The sequence below is a fragment of the Oncorhynchus keta genome, chromosome 15 (genome assembly GCF_023373465.1).
Source record: "Oncorhynchus keta strain PuntledgeMale-10-30-2019 chromosome 15, Oket_V2, whole genome shotgun sequence".
In the NCBI taxonomy this organism is placed as follows: domain Eukaryota; kingdom Metazoa; phylum Chordata; class Actinopteri; order Salmoniformes; family Salmonidae; genus Oncorhynchus; species Oncorhynchus keta.
Window position 1 is genome coordinate 5,820,432 of NC_068435.1, and position 27,253 is coordinate 5,847,684.

The 27,253-nt window shown below is 41.6% G+C and overlaps 1 pseudogene; it reads right to left on the minus strand.

Annotated features, from left to right (window-relative positions):
* The window catches only part of LOC127907536 (receptor-type tyrosine-protein phosphatase mu-like), an 830,490-nt pseudogene that overhangs the window by 380,881 nt on the left and 422,356 nt on the right, over positions 1-27,253 (minus strand).

Here is a 27,253-nt window from a genome sequence, read left to right on the forward strand (position 1 = left end):
TCATCTATAAATGATCATATTTAAGAGATATATAGATAATAACTTAAATATCGTGAACTGAGTTAAAATATGTTGAACTGAAAGCTGATTGAAGAAGCATAACATATGATATTTAATACTGAACGAAGTGTGTTAATATTTAGTGAAGCTGAAAGGAAACCTGACATTCGGAGACCCTCGGCACGTCGCTGGTTTTAACGAAGGGAAGTCATCGTTTGATGTTTTATTTCCCTCCTTCCTGTATCACAGCCAAACATCTGCTTGTGTGTGTGTGTGTGTGTGTGTGTGTGTGTGTGTGTGTGTGTGTGTGTGTGTGTGTGTGTGTGTGTGTGTGTGTGTGTGTGTGTGTGTGTGTGTGTGTGTGTGTGTGTGTGTGTGTGTGTGTGTGTGTGTGTGTGTTAGTTAGTTAATAGTCAAAAGTCTGGAGCAGTGTTACCTCCTAAGCAGATCAGACATAAAATAATCAAGCCTCAGTCACACTTTTCCTATTGGTCTCTGGAGATGCAGCCTGACCTTTCCTATTGGTCTCTGGAGATGCAGCCTGACCTTTTCCTATTGGTCTCTGGAGTTGCAGCCTGACCTTTTCCTATTGGTCTCTGGAGATGCAGCCTGACCTTTTCCTATTGGTCTCTGGAGTTGCAGCCTGACCTTTTCCTATTGGTCTCTGGAGATGCAGCCTGACCTTTTCCTATTGGTCTCTGGAGTTGCAGCCTGACCTTTTCCTATTGGTCTCTGGAGTTGCAGACTGACCTTTTCCTATTGGTCTCTGGAGATGCAGCCTGACCTTTTCCTATTGGTCTCTGGAGATGCAGCCTGACCTTTTCCTATTGGTCTCTGGAGATGCAGCCTGACCTTTTCCTATTGGTCTCTGGAGATGCAGCCTGACCTTTTCCTATTGGTCTCTGGAGTTGCAGCCTGACCTTTTCCTATTGGTCTCTGGAGATGCAGCCTGACCTTTTCCTATTGGTCTCTGGAGTTGCAGCCTGACCTTTTCCTATTGGTCTCTGGAGTTGCAGCCTGACCTTTTCCTATTGGTCTCTGGAGATGCAGCCTGACCTTTTCCTATTGGTCTCTGGAGTTGCAGCCTGACCTTTTCCTATTGGTCTCTGGAGTTGCAGCCTGACCTTTTCCTATTGGTCTCTGGAGATGCAGCCTGACCTTTTCCTATTGATCTCTGGAGATGCAGACAGAATTATCAACATGACTGGAGAGACATAATTATTTCATGGGCCTTGCTGTCACCTTTCCTATTGGTCTCTGGAGATAATTAGTTAATGGGCCTTGCTGTCACCTTTCCTATTGGTCTCTGGAGATAATTAGTTAATGGGCCTTGCTGTCACCTTTCCTATTGGTCTCTGGAGATAATTAGTTAATGGGCCTTGCTGTCACCTTTCCTATTGGTCTCTGGAGATAATTAGTTAATGGGCCTTGCTGTCACCTTTCCTATTGGTCTCTGGAGATAATTAGTTAATGGGCCTTGCTGTCACCTTTCCTATTGGTCTCTGGAGATAATTAGTTAATGGGCCTTGCTGTCACCTTTCCTATTGGTCTCTGGAGATAATTAGTTAATGGGCCTTGCTGTCACCTTTCTTATTGGTCTCTGGAGATAATTAGTTAATGGGCCTTGCTGTCACCTTTCCTATTGGTCTCTGGAGATAATTAGTTAATGGGCCTTGCTGTCACCTTTCCTATTGGTCTCTGGAGATAATTAGTTAATGGTCCTCGCTGTCACCTTTCCTATTGGTCTCTGGAGATAATTAGTTAATGGGCCTTGCTGCCACCTTTCCTATTGGTCTCTGGAGATAATTAGTTAATGGGCCTTGCTGTCACCTTTCCTATTGGTCTCTGGAGATAATTAGTTAATGGGCCTTGCTGTCACCTTTCCTATTGGTCTCTGGAGATAATTAGTTAATGGGCCTTGCTGTCACCTTTCCTATTGGTCTCTGGAGATAATTAGTTAATGGGCCTTGCTGTCACCTTTCCTATTGGTCTCTGGAGATAATTAGTTAATGGGCCTTGCTGCCACCTTTCCTATTGGTCTCTGGAGATAATTAGTTAATGGGCCTTGCTGTCACCTTTCCTATTGGTCTCTGGAGATAATTAGTTAATGGGCCTTGCTGTCACCTTTCCTATTGTCTCTGGAGATAATTAGTTAATGGTCCTTGCTGTCACCTTTCCTATTGGTCTCTGGAGATAATTAGTTAATGGGCCTTGCTGTCACCTTTCTTATTGGTCTCTGGAGATAATTAGTTAATGGGCCTTGCTGTCACATTTCCTATTGGTCTCTGGAGATAATTAGTTAATGGGCCTTGCTGTCACCTTTCCTATTGGTCTCTGGAGATAATTAGTTAATGGGCCTTGCTGTCACCTTTCCTATTGGTCTCTGGAGATAATTAGTTAATGGGCCTTGCTGTCACCTTTCCTATTGGTCTCTGGAGATAATTAGTTAATGGGCCTTGCTGTCACCTTTCCTATTGGTCTCTGGAGATAATTAGTTAATGGGCCTTGCTGTCACCTTTCCTATTGGTCTCTGGAGATAATTAGTTAATGGGCCTTGCTGTCACCTTTCCTATTGGTCTCTGGAGATAATTAGTTAATGGGCCTTGCTGTCACCTTTCCTATTGGTCTCTGGAGATAATTAGTTAATGGGCCTTGCTGCCACCTTTCCTATTGGTCTCTGGAGATAATTAGTTAATGGGCCTTGCTGTCACCTTTCCTATTGGTCTCTGGAGATAATTAGTTAATGGGCCTTGCTGTCACCTTTCCTATTGTCTCTGGAGATAATTAGTTAATGGGCCTTGCTGTCACCTTTCCTATTGGTCTCTGGAGATAATTAGTTAATGGGCCTTGCTGCCACCTTTCCTATTGGTCTCTGGAGATAATTAGTTAATGGGCCTTGCTGTCACCTTTCCTATTGGTCTCTGGAGATAATTAGTTAATGGGCCTTGCTGTCACCTTTCCTATTGGTCTCTGGAGATAATTAGTTAATGGGCCTTGCTGTCACGTATCCTTGGGACCTCCCCACCCCATTGAAGTTGACATTTAAAATGGTTAAGGTAAAGATGAAGGTTAAAGTAAGGGTTAGGGGTAGGGGTTAAGGTTAGGGTGGGGGTTAGAGTTAAGTTTAGGGTAGGGTTATGGTAAGGGTAGGGGTTATGGTAAGGGCAGGGGTTAGGGTTAAGTTTAGGGTAGGGTAGGGTTACGGTTAGGGTAGGGGTTAGGGTTAAGGTTAGGGTAGGGGTAGGGGTTAAGGTTAGGGTAGGGGTTAAGGTTAGGGTAAGGTTTATGGTAAGGGTAGGGGTTAAGGTTAGGGTAGGGTTAGGCGTTAAAGTTAGGGTTAGGGTAGGTTAGGGGTTAAGGATAGAGTAAGGGTTATGGTAAGGGTAGGGGTTAAGGTTAGGGTAGGGTTAGGAGTTAAGGTTAGGGTTAGGGTAGGGGTTAAGGATAGGGTAAGGGTTATGGTAAGAGTAGGGGTTAAGGTTAGGGTAGGGTTAGGAGTTAAGTTTAGGGTAGGGTTAAGGTTAGAGTTAGGTTAGGGGTTAAGGTTAGGTTAGGGGTTAAGGTTAAGGTTAAGGTAAGGGTTAGGGTAGGGATTAAGGTTAGGGTAGATGCGTCCCCAAAGAGCCTAGATATCACAAACTATTCATTCATACTCACACTCGTAATTTTGTCCCCAAAACACCAGTCCTTTCTCTAGTGGTGAACACAGTGAAATTGAACTATTTAAATCTCGCTATCCTCCCTGTTAGATTAATTAGCAAACAGTATTCCCTGCATTAGCATCCAATCATACTCTGACTAACAAAGTGAACCGTGAGGCCCAAACCATAAGTTCTGATCTCCAAAGAGGGAACTACAGTTAGAGTATTTGTTCTGTGCAGAAGGGGTGAGTGCTGGGTTCTAGCGGTAAATTAAGGACTAACCCAGCATGCTAATTAATGACAGCGTTTGATTCATGTGTGTGTGTGTGTGTGTGTGTGTGTGTGTGTGTGTGTGTGTGTGTGTGTGTGTGTGTGTGTGTGTGTGTGTGTGCGTGTGTGTGTGTGTGTGGGTGTGTGTGTGTGTGATTCACGCTGTTGTATTAATTATAATTAGGTGTTAGTAATTAAAATGTGTAGAACAGTCTTTGTTAAAGTCTGGTTCTCGACATGTCAGAGTAAATGTACAATTATTTAATTAATTACTAGAATTGATTTGGCGGTTACAGCAGTGCTCTCTCTACTTAGCAGAGTGTGTGTGTGTGTGTGTGTGTGTGCATGTGCGTGTGTGTGTGTGTGTGTGTGTGTGTGTGTGTGTGTGTGTGTGTGTGTGTGTGTGTGTGTGTGTGTGTGTGTGTGTGTGTGCCATCCTACCTGACAGGTGCCCCTCGGCTCTGTGCAGGTTTCAGCAGGACAGTCACTGTGCTGTCTGTCTGGTTCAGAGATGTCTCCTGGTCATAGGCTGGCATGGAGGGAGCTGGAAGGACAACATGAACATCAGTCTCCTGGGATTACGGCCTAGGTGGGTCTAAGAGCTAGGTGTCTAGGAGATAGGTAGCTCGGAGCTAGGTGTCTAGGGGCTAGGTGTCTAGGGGCTAGGAACCCAAGAGCTAGGTGTCTAGGGGCTAGGTGTCTAGGGACTAGGTGTCTAGGGACTAGGTGTCTAGGAGCTAGGTGTCTAGGGACTAGGTGTCTAGAAGCTAAGAGGCTTGGAGCTAGGTCTCTAGGGGATAGGTGTCTAGGAGCTAGGTGTCCAGGGACTAAGTGTCTAGGAGCTAGGTGTCTAGGGACTAAGTGTCTAGGAGCTAAGAGGCTTGGAGCTAGGTGTCTAGGAGCTAGGTGTCTAGGTGTCTAGGAGCTAGGTGTCTAGGGACTAAGTGTCTAGGAGCGAGGTGTCTGGGAGCTAGGTCTCTATGGACTAGGTGTCTAGGTGTCTAGGAGCTAGGTGTCTAGGAGCTAGGTGTCTAGGTGTCTAGGAGCTAGGTGTCTAGGGACTAGGTGTCTAGTAGCTAGGTGTCTAGGTGTCTAGGTGTCTAGGAGCTAGGTGTCTAGGGACTAAGTGTCTAGGAGCTAGGTGTCTGGGAGCTAGGTCTCTATGGACTAGGTGTCTAGGTGTCTAGGAGCTAGGTGTCTAGGAGCTAGGTGTCTAGGGACTAGGTCTCTAGGGGATAGGTGTCTAGGACTCTAGGGGCTAGGTGTCTAAGTGTCTAGGGGCTAGGTGTCTAGGAGCTAGGTGTCTAGGAGCTAGGTGTCTAGGAGATAGGTGTCTAGGGTCTAGGTCTCTAGGGACTAGGTGTCTAGGAGCTAGGTGTCTAGGGACTAGGAGCTAGGGACTGACCTGATATCTTGGTGGTGAACTGTGTGATGACTGATGGACCATATCCCTTGATGGTAGAGGCTCGGAGGGTGAATGAGTACGTGGATCCTGGGTACAGCCCTAGGAAGATGTGGCTGGTCTCATTGCTGTGTTTCAGGACCTTCCCACTCTGGTTGGACAGATCCAGCTCTGGGTCAAAGGAACTCACTGTCTTGTAGGAGATCTGGAGACAGACCGACAGACAGACAGACAAGATAGACAGACAGACAGACAGACAGACAGACAGACAGACAGACAGACAGACAGACAGACAGACAGACAGACAGACAGACAGACAGACAGACAGACAGACAGACAGACAGACAGACAGACAGAGACAAACAGACAGGGGGAATATGATAGTTATTTTGGTCTGTTTCTATAACTCGACAGTGTACTGTATATGCACATGGAGAGATTGCAATCTGCTTGTAGAAGATCTGTGGACAATGAGATTGGGATTGTCACCTTTAAAAAACAAACTATTTACCTTTATCTTATGGGGCAAGTCAGTTAAGAACAAATTCTTATTTACAATGACGGACTTAGGAACAGTGAGTTAACTGCCTTGTTCAGGGGCAGACCGACAGATTTTCACCTTGTCAGTTCGGGGATTCGATTTTGTTACCTTTCGGTTACTAGTCCAACGCTCTAACCACGAGGCTACTCTGCCATCCCTACACTCTAACCACTAGGCTACCTACCGTCCCTACACTCTAACCACGAGGCTACTCTGCCATCCCAAACTGTTCTAAAGAGAGTGTCAACTACACAAGCAATCTTGTCAAGAGGTTTGAACCTTGTGGACAAGGTGTAAAAATATACATGTCCTATAATTTACATTGCAAAGGGTAGCAAGACAGAACCTGCTAAAATAGTTGTTTATTTATCCAGTATCATCACCGCTTACTTCCTGTAGTCTAGTTGTTTATCCAGTATCATCACCGTTTACTTCCTGTAGTCTAGTTGTTTATCCAGTATCATCACCGTTTACTTCCTGTAGTCTAGTTGTTTATCCAGTATCATCACCGTTTACTTCCTGTAGTCTAGTTGTTTATCCAGTATCATCACCGTTTACTTCCTGTAGTCTAGTTGTTTATTCAGTATCATCACCGTTTACTTCCTGTAGTCTAGTTGTTTATCCAGTATCATCACCGTTTACTTCCTGTAGTCTAGTTGTTTATCCAGTATCATCACCGTTTACTTCCTGTAGTCTAGTTGTTTATCCAGTATCATCACCGTTTACTTCCTGTAGTCTAGTTGTTTATCCAGTATCATCACCGTTTACTTCCTGTAGTCTAGTTGTTTATCCAGTATCATCACCGTTTACTTCCTGTAGTCTAGTTGTTTATCCAGTATCATCACCGTTTACTTCCTGTAGTCTAGTTGTTTATTCAGTATCATCACTGTTTACTTCCTGTAGTCTAGTTGTTTATCCAGTATCATCACCGCTTACTTCCTGTAGTCTAGTTGTTTATCCAGTATCATCACCGTTTACTTCCTGTAGTCTAGTTGTTTATCCAGTATCATCACCGTTTACTTCCTGTAGTCTAGTTGTTTATCCAGTATCATCACCGTTTACTTCCTGTAGTCTAGTTGTTTATCCAGTATCATCACCGTTTACTTCCTGTAGTCTAGTTGTTTATCCAGTATCATCACCGTTTACTTCCTGTAGTCTAGTTGTTTATCCAGTATCATCACCGTTTACTTCCTGTAGTCTAGTTGTTTATCCAGTATCATCACCGTTTACTTCCTATAGTCTAGTTGTTTATCCAGTATCATCACCGTTTACTTCCTGTAGTCTAGTTGTTTATCCAGTATCATCACCGTTTACTTCCTGTAGTCTAGTTGTTTATCCAGTATCATCACCGTTTACTTCCTGTAGTCTAGTTGTTTATCCAGTATCATCACCGTTTACTTCCTGTAGTCTAGTTGTTTATCCAGTATCATCACCGTTTACTTCCTGTAGTCTAGTTGTTTATCCAGTATCATCACCGTTTACTTCCTGTAGTCTAGTTGTTTATCCAGTATCATCACCGTTTACTTCCTGTAGTCTAGTTGTTTATCCAGTATCATCACCGTTTACTTCCTGTAGTCTAGTTGTTTATCCAGTATCATCACCGTTTACTTCCTGTAGTCTAGTTGTTTATCCAGTATCATCACCGTTTACTTCCTGTAGTCTAGTTGTTTATCCAGTATCATCACCGTTTACTTCCTGTAGTCTAGTTGTTTATCCAGTATCATCACCGTTTACTTCCTGTAGTCTAGTTGTTTATTCAGTATCATCACTGTTTACTTCCTGTAGTCTAGTTGTTTATCCAGTATCATCACCGCTTACTTCCTGTAGTCTAGTTGTTTATCCAGTATCATCACCGTTTACTTCCTGTAGTCTAGTTGTTTATCCAGTATCATCACCGTTTACTTCCTGTAGTCTAGTTGTTTATCCAGTATCATCACCGTTTACTTCCTGTAGTCTAGTTGTTTATCCAGTATCATCACCGTTTACTTCCTGTAGTCTAGTTGTTTATCCAGTATCATCACCGTTTACTTCCTGTAGTCTAGTTGTTTATTCAGTATCATCACTGTTTACTTCCTGTAGTCTAGTTGTTTATCCAGTATCATCACCGTTTACTTCCTGTAGTCTAGTTGTTTATCCAGTATCATCACCGTTTACTTCCTGTAGTCTAGTTGTTTATCCAGTATCATCACTGTTAATGTGGAATAAGTCAAGGGGTGTGAGTACTTTCTGAAGGCACTGTGTATAATGTATAAAAGCCCACTTTAAGACACCACTCCTGCGTCCTCCCCATAGTAGAAAAACATTCATTATAATTCCAATTTCAATTCACAAAGGATCAGTTTGGAGTGCTGCATAATTTGTGTCCATCAAGTTTCTGAAATGCTTGGAGGCTTCTTCTCATTTTGTCTTTGTCTGCGTGTGGAATGATTCTGGCTTGTGTGTGTGTGTGTGTGTGTGTGTGTGTGTGTGTGTGTGTGTGTGTGTGTGTGTGTGTGTGTGTGTGTGTGTGTGTGTGTGTGTGTGTGTGTGTGTGTTATTTGGTCTTTGTCTGGTAGAATGAGTCTGCTGTGATGCCAAATCCTATAAAATAGAGAGAAGACAGAGAGATAGACAGAGAGAGTGGAGAAGAGAGAGTTGAGAGAGATAGAGAGAGAGAGTGGAGAGTTGAGAGAGAGAGAGAGAGAGAGAGAGAGAGAGAGAGAGAGAGAGAGAGAGAGAGAGAGAGAGAGAGAGAGAGAGAGAGAGAGAGACAGAGAGAGAGACAGAGAGAGAGAGAGAGAGAGAGAGAGAGAGAGAGAGAGAGAGAGAGAGAGAGAGAGAAAGAGGAGGAGAGAGGGAGATTAAAATGACACTGACGTGACGACAGAAGGGAAGGAAAACCAGAAAGTGATTAATTGTGCACATGAATGCTTATAATGTTTCCTAGCTGGGAAAATGTAAATTGAGCTTTTGTTAGGGTGCTGGACATTAACTCATGTCTGTGTTGATTGGACAAGTAAATGATACAGAATCAGAAGCTTTATAATTATGTTCTATACAGTATTGCAGTTATTATAGTGATAGCAGTGATTGCTCATGCTTGCTTTGTCAATACTATAGCCTGCTACAGATGTTGGACCTTCATTTGAGCCAGTTTGCTACAGCAGAAAAATATTCCCGCAACAACAGGAAATTAGCCAAACTATTATGTGGATTATAATTAATAGCCTTTTTTTTGGTGGGGTTGATACATTTTTCTTAAGGGAAAAGCAAGTCTGAAATTTCAAAGTGGAAATATACTACATGTCTTACAACAACCCCCTCCAACACGGTGATCAAATTAGGATCCTACACCTGTACATTTTTACCATATATATTTTGGGACGGTATTACATAAATAAGGGTAATATGATGAGTTGAACAGTTGATTGACAGGTGGAGGACTGTAGAAAGATACACTTTCCTCTAGTGTGGATGCTCACAAATGTTTTATAGTTATAAAGCCTACAGTTATCATTAAAGGTATATAGCCTATAGTTATCATTATAGTTATATAGCCTATAGTTATCATTACAGTTATATAGCCTATAGTTAGCAATATAGTTAGATAGCCTATAGTTATCATTACAGTTATATAGCCTATAGTTAGCAATATAGTTAGATAGCCTATAGTTATCATTATAGTTATATAGCCTATAGTTATCATTAAATATATATAGCCTATAGTTAGCATTATAGCTATATAGCCTATAGTTATTAAATATATATAGCCTGTAGTTATTAAATATATATAGCCTGTAGTTATTAAATATATATAGCCTATAGTTATTAAATATATATAGCCTATAGTTATTAAATATATATATAGCCTATAGTTAGCATTATAGTTATATAGCCTACAGTTATCATTCAAGTTATATAGCCTATAGTTATCATTAAATATATATAGCATATAGTAAGCATTATAGCTATATAGCCTATAGTTATCACTATAGGTATATAGCCTACAGTTATAGGTACATAGCCTATAGTTATCATTAAAGTTATATAACCTATAGTTAGCATTATAGTTATATAGCCTACAGTTACCATTATAGTTATATATACTATAGTTATCATTATAGTTATATAGCCTACAGTTATCATTAAAGTTATATAGCCTATAGTTAGCATTATAGCTATATAGCCTATAGTTATCATTACAGTTATATAGCCTATAGTTAGAATTATAGCTATATAGCCTATAGTTATCATTATAGCTATATAGCCTATAGTTAGCATCAAAGTTATATAGCCTATAGTTAGCATTATAGTTATATAGACTATAGTTATCATTAAAGTTATATAACCTATAGTTATCATTATAAAGTTGAAGTCGAAAGTTTACATACACCTTAGCCACATACATTTAAACTCAGTTTTTCACAATTCCTGAAATTTAATCCCATTAGAATCACCACTTTATTTTAAGAACGTGAAATGTCAGAATAATAGTAAATAGAATTATTTATTTAAACTTTTATTTCTTTCATCACATTCCCAGTGGGTCAGAAGTTTACATACACTCAATTAGCATTTGGTAGCATTGCCTTTAAATTGTTTAACTTGGGTCAAATGTTTGGGGTAGCCTTCCACAAGCTTCCCACAATAAGTTGGGTGAATTTTGGCCCATTCCTCCTGACAGAACCAGTGTAACTCAGTCAGGTTTGTAGGCCTCCTTGCTCGCACATGCTTTTTCAGTTCTGCCCACACATTTTCTATAGGTTTGAGGTCAGGGCTTTGTGATGGCCACTCCAATACCTTGAGTTGGTTGTCCTTTAGCCATTTTGCCACAACTTTGGAAGTTTGCTTGGGGTCATTATCCATTTGGAAGACCCATTTGTGACCAAGCTTTAACTTCCTGACTGATGTCTTGAGATGTTGCTTCATTATATCCACATAATTTTCCCTTGTCATGAAGCCATCTATTTAGTGAAGTACACCAGTCCCTCCTCCAGTAAAGCACCCCCATTACATATGCTGCCACCCCTGTGCTTCACGGTTGGGATGGTGTTCTTCGGCTTGCAAGCCTCCCCCTTTTTCCTCCAGACATAACGACGGTCATTATGGCCAAACAGTGCTATTTTTGATTCATCAGACCAGAGGACATTTCTCCATAAAGTATGATCCTTGTCCCCATGTGCAGTTACAGACCGAAGTCTGACTTTTTTATGGCGGTTTTGGAGCAGTGGCTTCTTCCTTGCTGAGCGGCGTTTCAGGTTATGTCGATATAGGACTCATTTTACTGTGGATATAGATACTTTTGTACCTGTTTCCTCCAGCATCTTCACAAGGTCCTTTGCTGTTGTTCCGGGATTGATTTGCACTTTTCGCACCAAAGTACGTTCATCTCTAGGAGACAGTACGTAGCTAGTATACTAGTAGGTCTAGCTAACGTTATTATCACAACCTCACAATCTAGATAACGTTAGCAAACTTGAATTAAATCAATATAACATTTTCTAATAATTTACTCTGGCAAGTTTGCTACCGGTAGCCTTCAATAGGGAAGCAAAGCAGTAGTGGAATCCTTTGCTTCTGTTTTTGGCTGTTCCCATAGCAACGCTCGAAAAAGAGGTGGATAGTATGGACATGATATATAGACATAGTTAACCTGTAGTATGGACATGATATATAGACATAGTTAACCTGTAGTATGGACATGATATATAGACATAGTTAACCTGTAGTATGGACATGATATATAGAGAGTTAACCTGTAGTATGGACATGATATATAGAGAGTTAACCTGTAGTATGGACATGATATATAGAGAGTTAACCTGTAGTATGGACATGATATATAGACATAGTTAACCTGTAGTATGGACATGATATATAGACATAGTTAACCTGTAGTATGGACATGATATATAGACATAGTTAACCTGTAGTATGGACATGATATATAGACATAGTTAACCTGTAGTATGGACATGATATATAGACATAGTTAACCTGTAGTATGGACATGATATATAGAGAGTTAACCTGTAGTATGGACATGATATATAGAGAGTTAACCTGTAGTATGGACATGATATATAGAGAGTTAACCTGTAGTATGGACATGATATATAGACATAGTTAACCTGTAGTATGGACATGATATATAGACATAGTTAACCTGTAGTATGGACATGATATATAGAGAGTTAACCTGTAGTATGGACATGATACATAGAGAGTTAACCTGTAGTATGGACATGATATATAGAGAGTTAACCTGTAGTATGGACATGATATATAGACATAGTTAACCTGTAGTATGGACATGATATATAGAGAGTTAACCTGGAGTATGGACATGATATATAGACATAGTTAACCTGTAGTATGGACATGATATATAGACATAGTTAACCTGTAGTATGGACATGATATATAGAGAGTTAACCTGTAGTATGGACATGATATATAGAGAGTTAACCTGTAGTATGGACATGATATATAGAGAGTTAACCTGTAGTATGGACATGATATATAGAGAGTTAACCTGTAGTATGGACATGATATATAGACATAGTTAACCTGTAGTATGGACATGATATATAGACATAGTTAACCTGTAGTATGGACATGATATATATACAGAGATAAATCTTCTTTGGGATCGGTGTCCCTTCCACGGGACGGCTGAGTTAACGTAGGCTAATGCGATTAGCATGAGGTTGAGTTAACGTAGGCTAATGTGATTAGCATGAGGTTGAGCTAACGTAGGCTAATGCGATTAGCATGAGGTTGAGTTAACGTAGGCTAATGCGATTAGCATGAAGTTGAGTTAACGTAGGCTAATGTGATTAGCATGAGGTTGAGCTAACGTAGGCTAATGCGATTAGCATGAGGTTGAGTTAACGTAGGCTAATGCGATTAGCATGAGGTTGAGTTAACGTAGGCTAATGTGATTAGCATGAGGTTGAGTTAACGTAGGCTAATGCCATTAGCATGAGGTTGAGTTAACATAGGCTAATGTAATTAGCATGAGGTTGAGTTAACGTAGGCTAATGCGATTAGCATGAGGTTGAGTTAACGTAGGCTAATGCGATTAGCATGAGGTTGAGTTAACGTAGGCTAATGCCATTAGCATGAGGTTGAGCTAACGTAGGCTAATGCGATTAGCATGAGGTTGAGTTAACGTAGGCTAATGCGATTAGCATGAGGTTGAGTTAACGTAGGCTAATGTGATTAGCATGAGGTTGAGTTAACATAGGCTAATGCGATTAGCATGAGGTTGAGCTAACGTAGGCTAATGCGATTAGCATGAGGTTGAGCTAACGAAGGCTAATGTGATTAGCATGAGGTTGTAAGTAACAATAACATTTCCCAGGACATAGACATGTCTGACATGGCCAGAAAGCTTAAGTTATTGTTAATCTAACAGCACTGTCCAATTTACAGTAGCTATTATTTACAGTGAAAGAATACCATGCTATTGTTGGAGGAGAGTGCACAGTTATGAACATGACAAGTTATTTATAAATAAATTAGGCACATTCGGGCAGTGATCATGGTGACACACTCGTTCTCCAAGCAAGGTGTCTAATAAACCGAATTGATGAGAATCTTCACAGTACCACAAGACATGAGGGAAAACAAGAAACATGTTTGTTTTTTTTTTTTTTTTTCAAGGATGCAATATTTGCCGTCATCTAAAATGAATGAAATCAATCAATCTGTCTTTTCACCTCGTACTGAGTGATGATTCCGTAGGTCTGGGCCGGTTCTCTCCATTTCAGGATCATCTTCTCTTCATAAGCACTGGCCTGGATGGAGTCCAGAGGTACCGCTCCTGGTACTGAGGGGGACCAGAACAAACACATGAGAAACACCTCCCTCCTTAGAGGCACTCGCCTGGAACGACTCTAGAGCAGGGATGGGCAACGTTGATGGAGGGGGATGGTCAACGCAAACAAATCAGTGAGCAGTGGCTTGTGGGTCTGCACACCCACATCCAATTTTATAACTCATTTTATATCAACTCTACTCATTTTGCCATTGGGTTGAGGTAAATCGTGTGCAGTAATTCGACCATGCTTACTAAAAATGTACATAGCTGGCAACTCGACTAATTTACCAATCGCGAATAATTTAGTTGACATGTGCTAATCGAGTGACTGCTGTTGCACAGCCACATTTTGACATCGCACCGTGTGCTTCTACGATCCCGACTCTCAACAGGCCAGTTGCCCGCATAAGGCCGCGTTTTTTCAGAAGCAGTCCCAATTCCGATTCACTAAATTTCTTTCCACTAATTGCGATGTAATTTAAAGCGTTACGGGTGACTGTACCAGTCGCATCGGTGTCTTCCCAAACAAGCGCGTAGAAAGAACGTTCTAAAAATGCGTCATTACACCATCTCACGTGACACGGACGTCATTTCGACGTCTACTTCTGAGTTGTCAACTAGCGTGAAATCAACGAAACATTTCACCATGTTATTGGATTGAAGGTTTAAAAAATTGGATGAAAAAAAAAAACTAAATTCCCTTCCCTGAGACTTTAGTTAGTTCTTTTGATAATACCTCAGTGTATTCCTGGGACTTTGAGAAATCTAGTCAGTCTTTAGACAGGTCTAGTCAGTCTTTAGAGAGTTCTAGTCAGTCTTTAGAGAGTTCTAGTCAGTCTTTAGACAGGTCTAGTCCGTCTTTAGACAGGTCTAGTCAGTCTTTAGACAGGTCTAGTCAGTCTTTAGACAGGTCTGTCTTCAGACAGGTCTAGTCAGTCTTTCGACAGGTCTATTCCGTCTTTAGACAGGTCTAGTCAGTCTTCAGACAGGTCTAGTCAGTCTTTAGACAGGTCTAGTCCGTCTTTAGACAGGTCTAGTCAGTCCTAGTCAGTCTTTAGACAGGTCTAGTCCGTCTTTAGACAGGTCTAGTCAGTCCTAGTCAGTCTTTAGACAGGTCTAGTCAGTCTTTAGACGGGTCTAGTCGGTCTTTAGACAGGTCTAGTCGGTCTTTAGACAGGTCTAGTTGGTCTTTAGACAGGTCTAGTCAGTCTTTAGACAGGTATAGTCAGTCCTAGTCAGTCTTTAGACAGGTCTAGTCAGTCTTTAGACAGGTCTAGTCCGTCTTTAGACAGGTCTAGTCAGTCTTTAGACAGGTCTAGTCAGTCTTTAGACAGGTCTAGTCAGTCTTTAGACAGGTCTAGTCAGTCTTCTAGTCAGTCTTTAGACAGGTCTAGTCAGTCTTTAGACAGGTCTAGTCAGTCTTTAGACAGGTTTAGTCAGTCTTTAGACAGACATGTAATGGACCATTGGAGTAATACATAGACATCCAGTCACTGTGCTAACGCGAATTAGCATTTGCTCGCGAAACTACCTAACTTGTGCATATTGGACACAGAAACGTAAAAATGGTATCCACAAGTTCATCTGACTCTGGGGAAGTAGATAAAGGGCCTCATTGTCAACATCCTGAGGTATCACTTTAAGACTCATCAATCATTTATATTTTAGTAGATGATGTTTGGCCGGTAGCTAAACCTCAGAATAACACTTGATTGCACTGTTCCTGTTTTGTCTGTAGCTCCGTGTCTGGTCTCTCTCTGAACCCCACTCTGGGTTCCTCAACACATTTTATACACCTTCATATAACCCTGTATTAAGCACGTTATAACCATTCTGAGGTATTTATACACCTTCATAACCCTGTCATAAGCATGTTATAACCCTGTCATAACCATTCTGAGGTATTTATAAACCTTCATAACCCTGTCATAACCCTGTCATAACCCTGTCATAACCCTGTTATAACCCTGTCATAAGCATGTTATAACCATTCTGAGGTATTTATACACCTTCATAACCCTGTCATAAGCATGTTATAACCCTGTCATAACCATTCTGAGGTATTTATACACCTTCATATAACCCTGTCATAACCCTGTCATAACCCTGTCATAACCCTGTCATAACCCTGTCATAACCCTGTTATAACCCTGTTATAACCCTGTCATAACCCTGTCATAAGCATGTTATAACCATTCTGAGGTATTTATACACCTTCATAACCCTGTCATAACCCTGTCATAACCCTGTCATAACCCTGTTATAACCCTGTCATAACCCTGTTATAACCCTGTCATAACCCTGTCATAACCCTGTCATAACCATGTCATAACCCTGTCATAAGCATGTTATAACCATTCTGAGGTATTTATACACCTTCATAACACCCTGTCATAACCCTGTCATAACCCTGTCATAAACATGTTATAACCATTCTAAGGTGTTATAACACTCACCATCTTCATCTGTCTGCAGCTCCATCTCTGGGCTCTCTTTGACCCCCTCTGGATTCTTGAGGACCAGTTTGACTGACAGGTTGGTGTAGGGAGTCAGGTTGTGGATGGTGTGCTGGGGGTCGCGACCCAGGGTGTCGTAACACACCTCCTCCCGGGTCTCGTCCTTCCCCGCCACTTGGGACCGGTACTGCACCGTCAGGTTGTAGCTATGGCAACGCGTGACGTTGTAGCCGAAAGGCTCCCAGCGAATGGTGACTTGTTTTGATTGGACGTCAACTACTTCTAGATTATTGGGACCGTGGATTGGCTCTGTGGGGGAGATGAAATATATATATATAAACGATAGATAAGAATGTGGATCTCATTAGGAATATGTGTGTGTGTGTGTGTGTGTGTGTGTGTGTGTGTGTGTGTGTGTGTGTGTGTGTGTGTGTGTGTGTGTGTGTATGTGTGTGTGTGTGTGTGTGTGTGTGTGTGTGTATGTGTATGTGTGTGTGTGTGTGTGTGTGTGTGTGTGTGATTATCCTAAGCAAATTGTTTATATTACATGGGATCTGTGGTGGAAGAAAAAAACATGTTCGTTTGAACATAACCTTTGTTCTAACAAGCAAAGCCTTTATCATCCCTCCAGACCTACCGGTGACAGTCTCTCTGTATGGGATATATCATCCCTCCAGACCTACCGGTGACAGTCTCTCTGTATGGGATATATCATCCCTCCAGACCTACCGGTGACAGTCTCTCTGTATGGGATATATCATCCCTCCAGACCTACCGGTGACAGTCTCTCTGTATGGGATATATCATCCCTCCAGACCTACCGGTGACAGTCTCTCTGTATGGGATATATCATCCCTCCAGACCTACCGGTGACAGTCTCTCTGTATGGGATATATCATCCCTCCAGACCTACCGGTGACAGTCTCTCTGTATGGGATATATCATCCCTCCAGACCTACCGGTGACAGTCTCTCTGTATGGGATATATCATCCCTTTCCTATTTCTGGGTATTTCTCTATCTTTGCTCTCTTTTGTTCTCGCTCTCTTCCCCTCCCTCTCATCTCTAACCTCCTTTCTCTCATCTCCCTCCTCTTCTCCTCCTATTGTCCCTCTCCCTCCCCCCTCTCCCCTACAGGAGGTGAGCAGACTAGCAGCCAGAGCTCAAGGTAATGGGATCCATTTCCCTTCCATGTTAAAGTTTCAGTCCATTTCTACAACATTATACCACCTATTAGCTGGTGCCAGGGCTCAATTGATCCTCCTCCAGGAGACACCAACAGTTCCTAGGGAGAAGACTGGAGGAGAGACTAGGGAGAGGACTGGAGGAGAGGAGACTAGGGAGAAGACTGGAGGAGAGGAGACTAGGGAGAGGACTGGAGGAGAGGAGACTAGGGAGAGGACTGGAGGAGAGGAGACTAGGGAGAGGAGACTAGGGAGAGGAGACGAGGGAGAGGTCTGGACTCTCTTATTCTGTTTCTAATCGGGACGCCACAAAAATGAAAACCAAGTATCAATGGAGCCACAAGAGCACACAAAATATGTGACGATTGCTATAAAATTTTCAACTCAACAGTGTTTGATTTCAATTCAATTACATTTGGCTGATGACCAAAATTGCAATGAAAATCCCCCAGTTGAAATCATTTTCAATCCTCATAAACCATCCAATAATCAAACTATTACAATTAATCAGTGTGATGACTACAAGTGTTGGCAATGTACACAATAATCAATGGTTCTCTGGAAATTAGGTCACGGCACAGAGAGAGAGAGAGAGAGAGAGAGAGAGAGCGAGAGAGCGAGAGAGCGAGAGAGCGAGAGAGCGAGAGAGAGAGAGAGAGAGAGAGAGAGAGAGAGAGAGAGAGAGAGAGAGAGAGAGGTAAAGATACAAAGAGGCAAGACAGGCTGCTGTTAAATGAAAGATGGAACCACACTTTGAAAGAAGAGAAGAGGTGTGATCTCTCCATCTCTCCTGTGCTTTAATAGAGAAGATGAAAGGAGCAGTGAAGGTAGAGACATATAAAGGGAACAGAGGAGACAAAGATAAGCAGAACCCGTCAGCTGATTGAAGAGGAGGGGTGTGTGTGTGTGTGTGTGTGTGTGTGTGTGTGTGTGTGTGTGTGTGTGTGTGTGTGTGTGTGTGTGTGTGTGTGTGTGTGTGTGTGTGTGTGTGTGTGTGTGTGTGTGTGTGTGTGTGTGTGTGTGTGTGTGTGTGTGTGTGGCTGTGAAGTAAGGACTCAGAAAGGACTCAGACTCCCAACTAATACATGGAAAGCACAGGAAAGTATAACGTCAAAGGGCGAATGAGAATACTGAGTGCTTCCTGGAAGGAGGAAGCATCCCAGCGTTCTAATCAACATCATAAAGGTTACAGCTTTTCATCAACTCTGTAATATCTTGTTTTCACTATCTTCTTGGTAAACGGACATGCCTTCTGAAAGCATACAAATATATCGTTCTGTACTATACACTGTCAATTATTTTGCAAACACAAATCTACGGGTATGTCAAATAAAATCAAATCAAATTGTATTTGTCACATGTGAAGAATACAACAGGTGTAGTAGACCTCACAGTGAAATGCTGAATACAACAGGTGTAGTAGACCTCACAGTGAAATGCTGAATACAACAGGTGTAGTAGACCTCACAGTGAAATGCTGAATACAACAGGTGTTGTAGACCTCACAGTGAAATGCTGAATACAACAGGTGTAGTAGACCTTACAGTGAAATGCTGAATACAAAAGGTTTAGTAGACCTTACAGTGAAATGCTGAATACAACAGGTGTAGTAGACCTTACAGTGAAATGCTGAATACAACAGGTGTAGTAGACCTCACAGTGAAATACTGAATACAACAGGTGTAGTAGACCTTACAGTGAAATGCTGAATACAACAGATGTAGTAGACCTCACAGTGAAATGCTGAATACAACAGGTGTAGGTAGAACTCACAGTAAAATGCTGAATACAACAGGTGCAGTAGACCAGACAGTGAAATGCTGAATACAACAGGTGTAGTAGACCTTACAGTGAAATGCTGAATACAACAGGTGTAGTAGACCTTACAGTGAAATGCTGAATACAACAGGTGTAGTAGACCTCACAGTGAAATGCTGAACACAACAGGTGTAGTAGACCTTACAGTGAAATGCTGACTTAGAAGCCCTTTAACCAAAAATGCAGTTCAAGAAATAAGAGTTAAGAAAATACTTACTAAATAAACTGAAGTAAAAAATAAATACCAGGTGGTGATGCAACCAGTCAGGATGCTCTCGATTGTGCAGCTGTATAACTTTTTGAGGATCTGGGAACCCATTTCAAATCTTTTTCAGTCTCTTGAGAGGGAAAGGGCATTGTCGTGCCCTCTTCATGACTGTCTTGGTGTGTTTGGACCATGATAGTTTGTTGGTGATGTGGACACCAAGGAACTTGAAGTTCACGACCCACTCCACTACAGCCCGGTAACCCCGGTTCTCTTAAAGAGGAGAGTAAAGGAAAGCTTTGACTATGTACAGACTCAGTGAGCCTTGCTATTGAGAAAGGCCGCCATAGGCAGGCATGGCTCTCAAGAGAAGACAGGCTGTCCTAACCTCCTGCTCAATGTATGACCATATTAGAGACACACATTTCCCTCATATTACACAGATCCACAAAGAAGTCGAAAAACAAACCCGATTTTGATAAACTCCCATATCTACTGGGTGAAATACCACAGTGTGCCATCACAGCAGCAAGATATGTGACCTGTTGCCACAAGAAAAGGGCAACCAGTGAAGAACAAACACCATTGTAAATACAACCCATATTTATGCTTATTTATTTTCCCTTTTGCACTTTAACCATTTGCACATCGCTACAACACTGCATATATATATATTTATTGTTTTGAAACTTCTGTATGTGTAGTGTAATGTTTACTGTTAATTTTTATTGTTTATTTATCCTTTTGTATATGATTTACTTCACTTGCTTTGGTAATGTTAACACATGTTTCCCATGCCAATAAATCCCCTTGAATTGAATAGCACCAGTCACTTCCACTCTGTCCAGAGTGGGAGATCAGAAGCATGTCTGACAACTATTAGGCCAGTGTGTTTACGCCCAGAGGGACATTGTGGAACGAAAATGCTCATTTTCCTGCCATTGGTACAGATAGACAACAGCCCTGCCGTAACGTCCCTCCTCGACGACTTGGAGAGGAAGTCGCTACTCCCCCTGGGAGGGGGTCCCCAGCGACAGTAAAATCTGCACTTGAGTTTAGTCTGCCTGGCACATCTGTTGCTCTGAGAGACAACATATGTTCGCTGCTCGCTCCGTAACAAGCTCGTTCTCGCAGCTGGTGGAGAGACGGGTTTAAGTGAGGTCGCCCAACGCTGGAAGGCTTTCATGAGGAGGAGGCCAAGAGAGACTAACACAACTATGGACTACCACAACTATGGACTAACACAACTATGGACTACCACAACTATGGACGAACACAACTATGGACTAACACAACTATGGACTACCACAACTATGGACTACCACAACTATGGACTACCACAACTATGGACTACCACAACTATGGACTACCACAACTATGGACTAACACAACTATGGACTACCACAACTATGGACTACCACAACTATGGACTACCACAACTATGGACTAACACAACTATGGACTACCACAACTATGGACTAACACAACTATGGACTAACACAACTATGGACTAACACAACTATGGACTAACACAACTATGGACTACTACAACTATGGACTAACACAACTATGGACTAACACAACTATGGACTACCACAACTATGGACTACCACAACTATGGACTACCACAACTATGGACTACCATAACTATGGACTAACACAGCTATGGACTACCACAACTATGGACTACCACAACTATGGACGAACACAACTATGGACTACCACAACTATGGACTAACACAACTATGGACTACCACAACTATGGAGTACCACAACTATGGAGTACCACAACTATCGACTACCACAACTATGGACTAACACAACTATGGACTACCACAACTATGGACTACCACAACTATGGACTACCACAACTATGGACTACCACAACTATGGACTACCACAACTATGGACTAACACAACTATGGAGTACCACAACTATGGACTAACACAACTATGGACTACCACAACTATCGACTACCACAACTATGGACTAACACAACTATGGACTACCACAACTATGGACTAACACAACTATGGACTAACACAACTATGGAGTACCACAACTATGGACTAACACAACTATGGACTAACACAACTATGGACTACCACAACTATGGACTACCACAACTATGGACTAACACAACTATGGACTACCACAACTATGGACTAACACAACTATGGACTAACACAACTATGGACTACCACAACTATGGACTAACACAACTATGGACTAACACAACTATGGACTAACACAACTATGGACTACCACAACTATGGACTACCACAACTATGGACTACCACAACTATGGACTAACACAACTATGGACTACCACAACTATGGACTAACACAACTATGGACTAACACAACTATGGACTACCACAACTATGGACTACCACAACTATGGACTAACACAACTATGGACTACCACAACTATGGACTAACACAACTATGGACTAACACAACTATGGACTACCACAACTATGGACTAACACAACTATGGACTACCACAACTATGGACTAACACAACTATGGACTACCACAACTATGGACTACCACAACTATGGACTAACACAACTATGGACTACCACAACTATGGACTAACACAACTATGGACTACAACAACTATGGAGTACCACAACTATGGACTACCACAACTATGGACTAACACAACTATGGACTACCACAACTATGGACTAACACAGCTATGGACTACCACAACTATGGACTACCACAACTATGGACTACCACAACTATGGACTAACACAACTATGGACTACCACAACTATGGACTAACACAACTATGGACTAACACAACTATGGACTACTACAAATATGGACTAACACAACTATGGACTAACACAACTATGGACTACCACAACTATGGACTACCACAACTATGGACTAACACAACTATGGACTACCACAACTATGGACTAACACAACTATGGACTACCACAACTATGGACTACCACAACTATGGACTACCACAACTATGGACTAACACAACTATGGACTAACACAACTATGGACTACCACAACTATGGACTAACACAACTATGGACTAACACAACTATGGACTACCACAACTATGGACTAACACAACTATGGACTACCACAACTATGGACTACCACAACTATGGACTAACACAACTATGGACTAACACAACTATGGACTAACACAACTATGGACTACCACAACTATGGACTAACACAACTATGGACTAACACAACTATGGACTACCACAACTATGGTGCTACCACAACCAACGACTACCACAACTATGGACTACCACAACTATGGACTAACACAACTATGGTGCTACCACAACCAACGACTACCACAACTATGGACTACCACAACTATGGACTAACACAACTATGGACTAACACAACTATGGAATACCACAACTATGGTGCTACCACAACCAACGACTACCACAACTATGGACTACCACAACTATGGACTAACACAACTATGGTGCTACCACAACCAACGACTACCACAACTATGGACTACCACAACTATGGACTACCACAACTATGGACTACCACAACCAACGACTACCACAACTATGGACTAACACAACTATGGACTAACACAACTATGGACTACCACAACTATGGACTAACACAACTATGGACTACCACAACTATGGACTACCACAACTATGGACTAACACAACTATGGACTAACACAACTATGGACTAACACAACTATGGACTACACAACTATGGACTAACACAACTATGGACTAACACAACTATGGACTACCACAACTATGGTGACTACCACAACCATGGACTACCACAACTATGGACTACCACAACTATGGACTAACACAACTATGGACTAACACAACTATGGACTACCACAACTATGGACTAACACAACTATGGGACTAACACAACTATGGACTAACACAACTATGGACTAACACAACTATGGACTAACACAACTATGGACTAACACAACTATGGACTACCACAACTATGGACTAACACAACTATGGAGTAACACAACTATGGACTAACACAACTATGGACTAACACAACTATGGACTAACACAACTATGACTAACACAACTATGGACTACACACAACTATGGACTACCACAACTATGGACTAACACAACTATGGACTACCACAACTATGGACTAACACAACTATGGACTAACACAACTATGGACTACCACAACTATGGGACTAACACAACTATGGACTACCACAACTATGGACTAACACAACTATGGACTACCACAACTATGGACTACCACAACTATGGACTAACACAACTATGGACTACACACAACTACCACAATATGGACTAACACAACTATGGACTACACAACAACTATGGACTACCACAACTATGGACTACCACAACTATGGACTAACACAACTATGGACTACCACAACTATGGACTAACACAACTATGGACTACCACAACTATGGACTACCACAACTATGGACTACAACTATGGACTACCACAACTATGGACTAACACAACTATGGACTACCACAACTATGGACTACCACAACTATGGACTAACACAACTATGGACTACCACAACTATGGACTAACACAACTATGGACTAACACAACTATGGACTAACACAACTATGGACTACTACAACTATGGACTACCACAACTATGGACTAACACAACTATGGACTAACACAACACACAACTATGGACTAACACAACTATGGACTACCACAACTAACACAACTATGGACTAACACAACTATGGACCACAACTATGGACTACCACAACTATGGACTAACACAACTATGGACTACCACAACTATGGACTACCACAACTATGGACTAACACAACTATGGACTACACAACTATGGACTACCACAACTATGGACTAACACAACTATGGACTACCACAACTATGGACTAACACAACTATGGACTACCACAACTATGGACCACAACTATGGACTACCACAACTATGGACTAACACAACTATGGACTAACACAACTATGGACTACACAACTATGGACTAACACAACTGGACTAACACAACTATGGACTACCACAACTATGGACTAACACAACTATGGACTACACAACTATGGACTACCACAACTATGGACGAACACAACTATGGACGAACACAACTATGGACTAGCACAACTATGGACTAACACAACTATGGACTAACACAACTATGGACTACCACAACTATGGACTAACACAACTATGGACTAACACAACTATGGACCACCACAACTATGGTGCTACCACAACCAAAACTATGGACTACCACAACTATGGTGCTACCACAACTAACGACTACCACAACTATGGACTAACACAACTATGGAGTACCACAACTATGGACTACCACAACTATGGACTAACACAACTATGGACTAACACAACTATGGACTAACACAACTATTGACTACCACAACTATGGACTAACACAACTATGGACTAACACAACTATGGACTAACACAACTATGGACTAACACAACTATGGACTACCACAACTATGGACTAACACAACTATGGACTACCACAACTATGGACTACCACAACACACAACTATGGACTACACAACTATGGACTAACACAACTATGGACTACCACAACTATGGACTAACACAACTATGGACTAACACAACTATGGACTACCACAACTATGGTGCTACCACAACTATGGACTACCACAACTATGGACTAACACAACTATGGACTAACACAACTATGGACTAACACAACTATGGACTACCACAACTATGGACTACACACAACTATGGACTCACAACTATGGACTAACACAACTATGGACTACCACAACTATGGACAACTATGGAACACAACTATGGACTACCACAACTATGGAGTACCACAACTATGGACTAACACAACTATGGACTACCACAACTATGGACTAACACAACTATGGACTAACACAACTATGGACTACCACAACTATGGACTACACACATGGACTACCACAACTATGGACTAACACAACTATGGTGCTACCACAACTATGGAGTACCACAACTATGGACTAACACAACTATGGACTACCACAACTATGGACTAACACAACTATGGACTACCACAACTATGGACTACCACAACTATGGACTACCACAACTATGGACTAACACAACTATGGACTACCACAACTATGGACTACACAACTATGGACTACACAACTATGGACTAACACAACTATGGACTAACACAACTATGGACTACCACAACTATGGTGCTACCACAACTATGGACTACCACAACTATGGACTAACACAACTATGGACTACCACAACTATGGACACAACTATGGACTACACAACTATGGACTAACACAACTATGGACTACCACAACTATGGACTAACACAACTATGGACTACCACAACTATGGACTAACACAACTATGGACTAACACAACTATGGACTAACACAACTATGGACTAACACAACTATGGACTACCACAACTATGGACTACCACAACTATGGACTACCACAACTATGGACTAACACAACTATGGACTAACACAACTATGACTACCACAACTAACACAACTATGGACTAACACAACTATGGACTACCACAACTATGGACTACCACAACTATGGACTAACACAACTATGGTGCTACCACAACTATGGACTACCACAACTATGGACCACACAACTATGGACTAACACAACTATGGACTAACACAACTATGGACTAACACAACTATGGACTAACACAACTATGGACTACCACAACTATGGACTAACACAACTATGGACTACCACAACTATGGACTACCACAACTATGGACTAACACAACTATGGACTAACACAACTATGGACTAACACACAACTATGGAGTAACACAACTATGGACTAACACAACTATGGACTAACACAACTATGGACTACCACAACTATGGACTACACAACTATGGACTACACAACTATGGACTAACACAACTATGGACTAACACAACTATGGACTAACACAACTATGGACTACCACAACTATGGACTACCACAACTATGGACTACCACAACTATGGACTAACACAACTATGGACACAACTATGGACTACCACAACTATGGACTAACACAACTATGGACTACCACAACTATGGACTACCACTAACACAACTATGGACTAACACAACTATGGACACAACTATGGACTAACACAACTATGGACTACCACAACTATGGACTAACACAACTATGGACTAACACAACTATGGACTACCACAACTATGGACTACCACAACTATGGACTACCACAACTATGGACTAACACAACTATGGACTAACACAACTATGGACTACCACAACTATGGACTAACACAACTATGGACTACCACAACTATGGACTACCACAACTATGGACTACCACAACTATGGACTAACACAACTATGGACTAACACAACTATGGACTACCACAACTATGGACTACCACAACTATGGACTAACACAACTATTGACTACCACAACTATGGACTAACACAACTATGGACTACCACAACTATGGACTACCACAACTATGGACTACCACAACTATGGACTAACACAACTATGGACTAACACAACTATGGACTACCACAACTATGGACTAACACAACTATGGACTACCACAACTATGGACTACCACAACTATGGACTAACACAACTATGGACTAACACAACTATGGACTAACACAACTATGGACTACCACAACTATGGACTAACACAACTATGGACTACCACAACTATGGACTACCACAACTATGGACTACCACAACTATGGACTAACACAACTATGGACTACCACAACTATGGACTACCACAACTATGGACTACACACAACTAACACAACTATGGACTAACACAACTATGGACTGGACTACACAACTATGGACTAACACAACTATGGACTACCACAACTATGGACT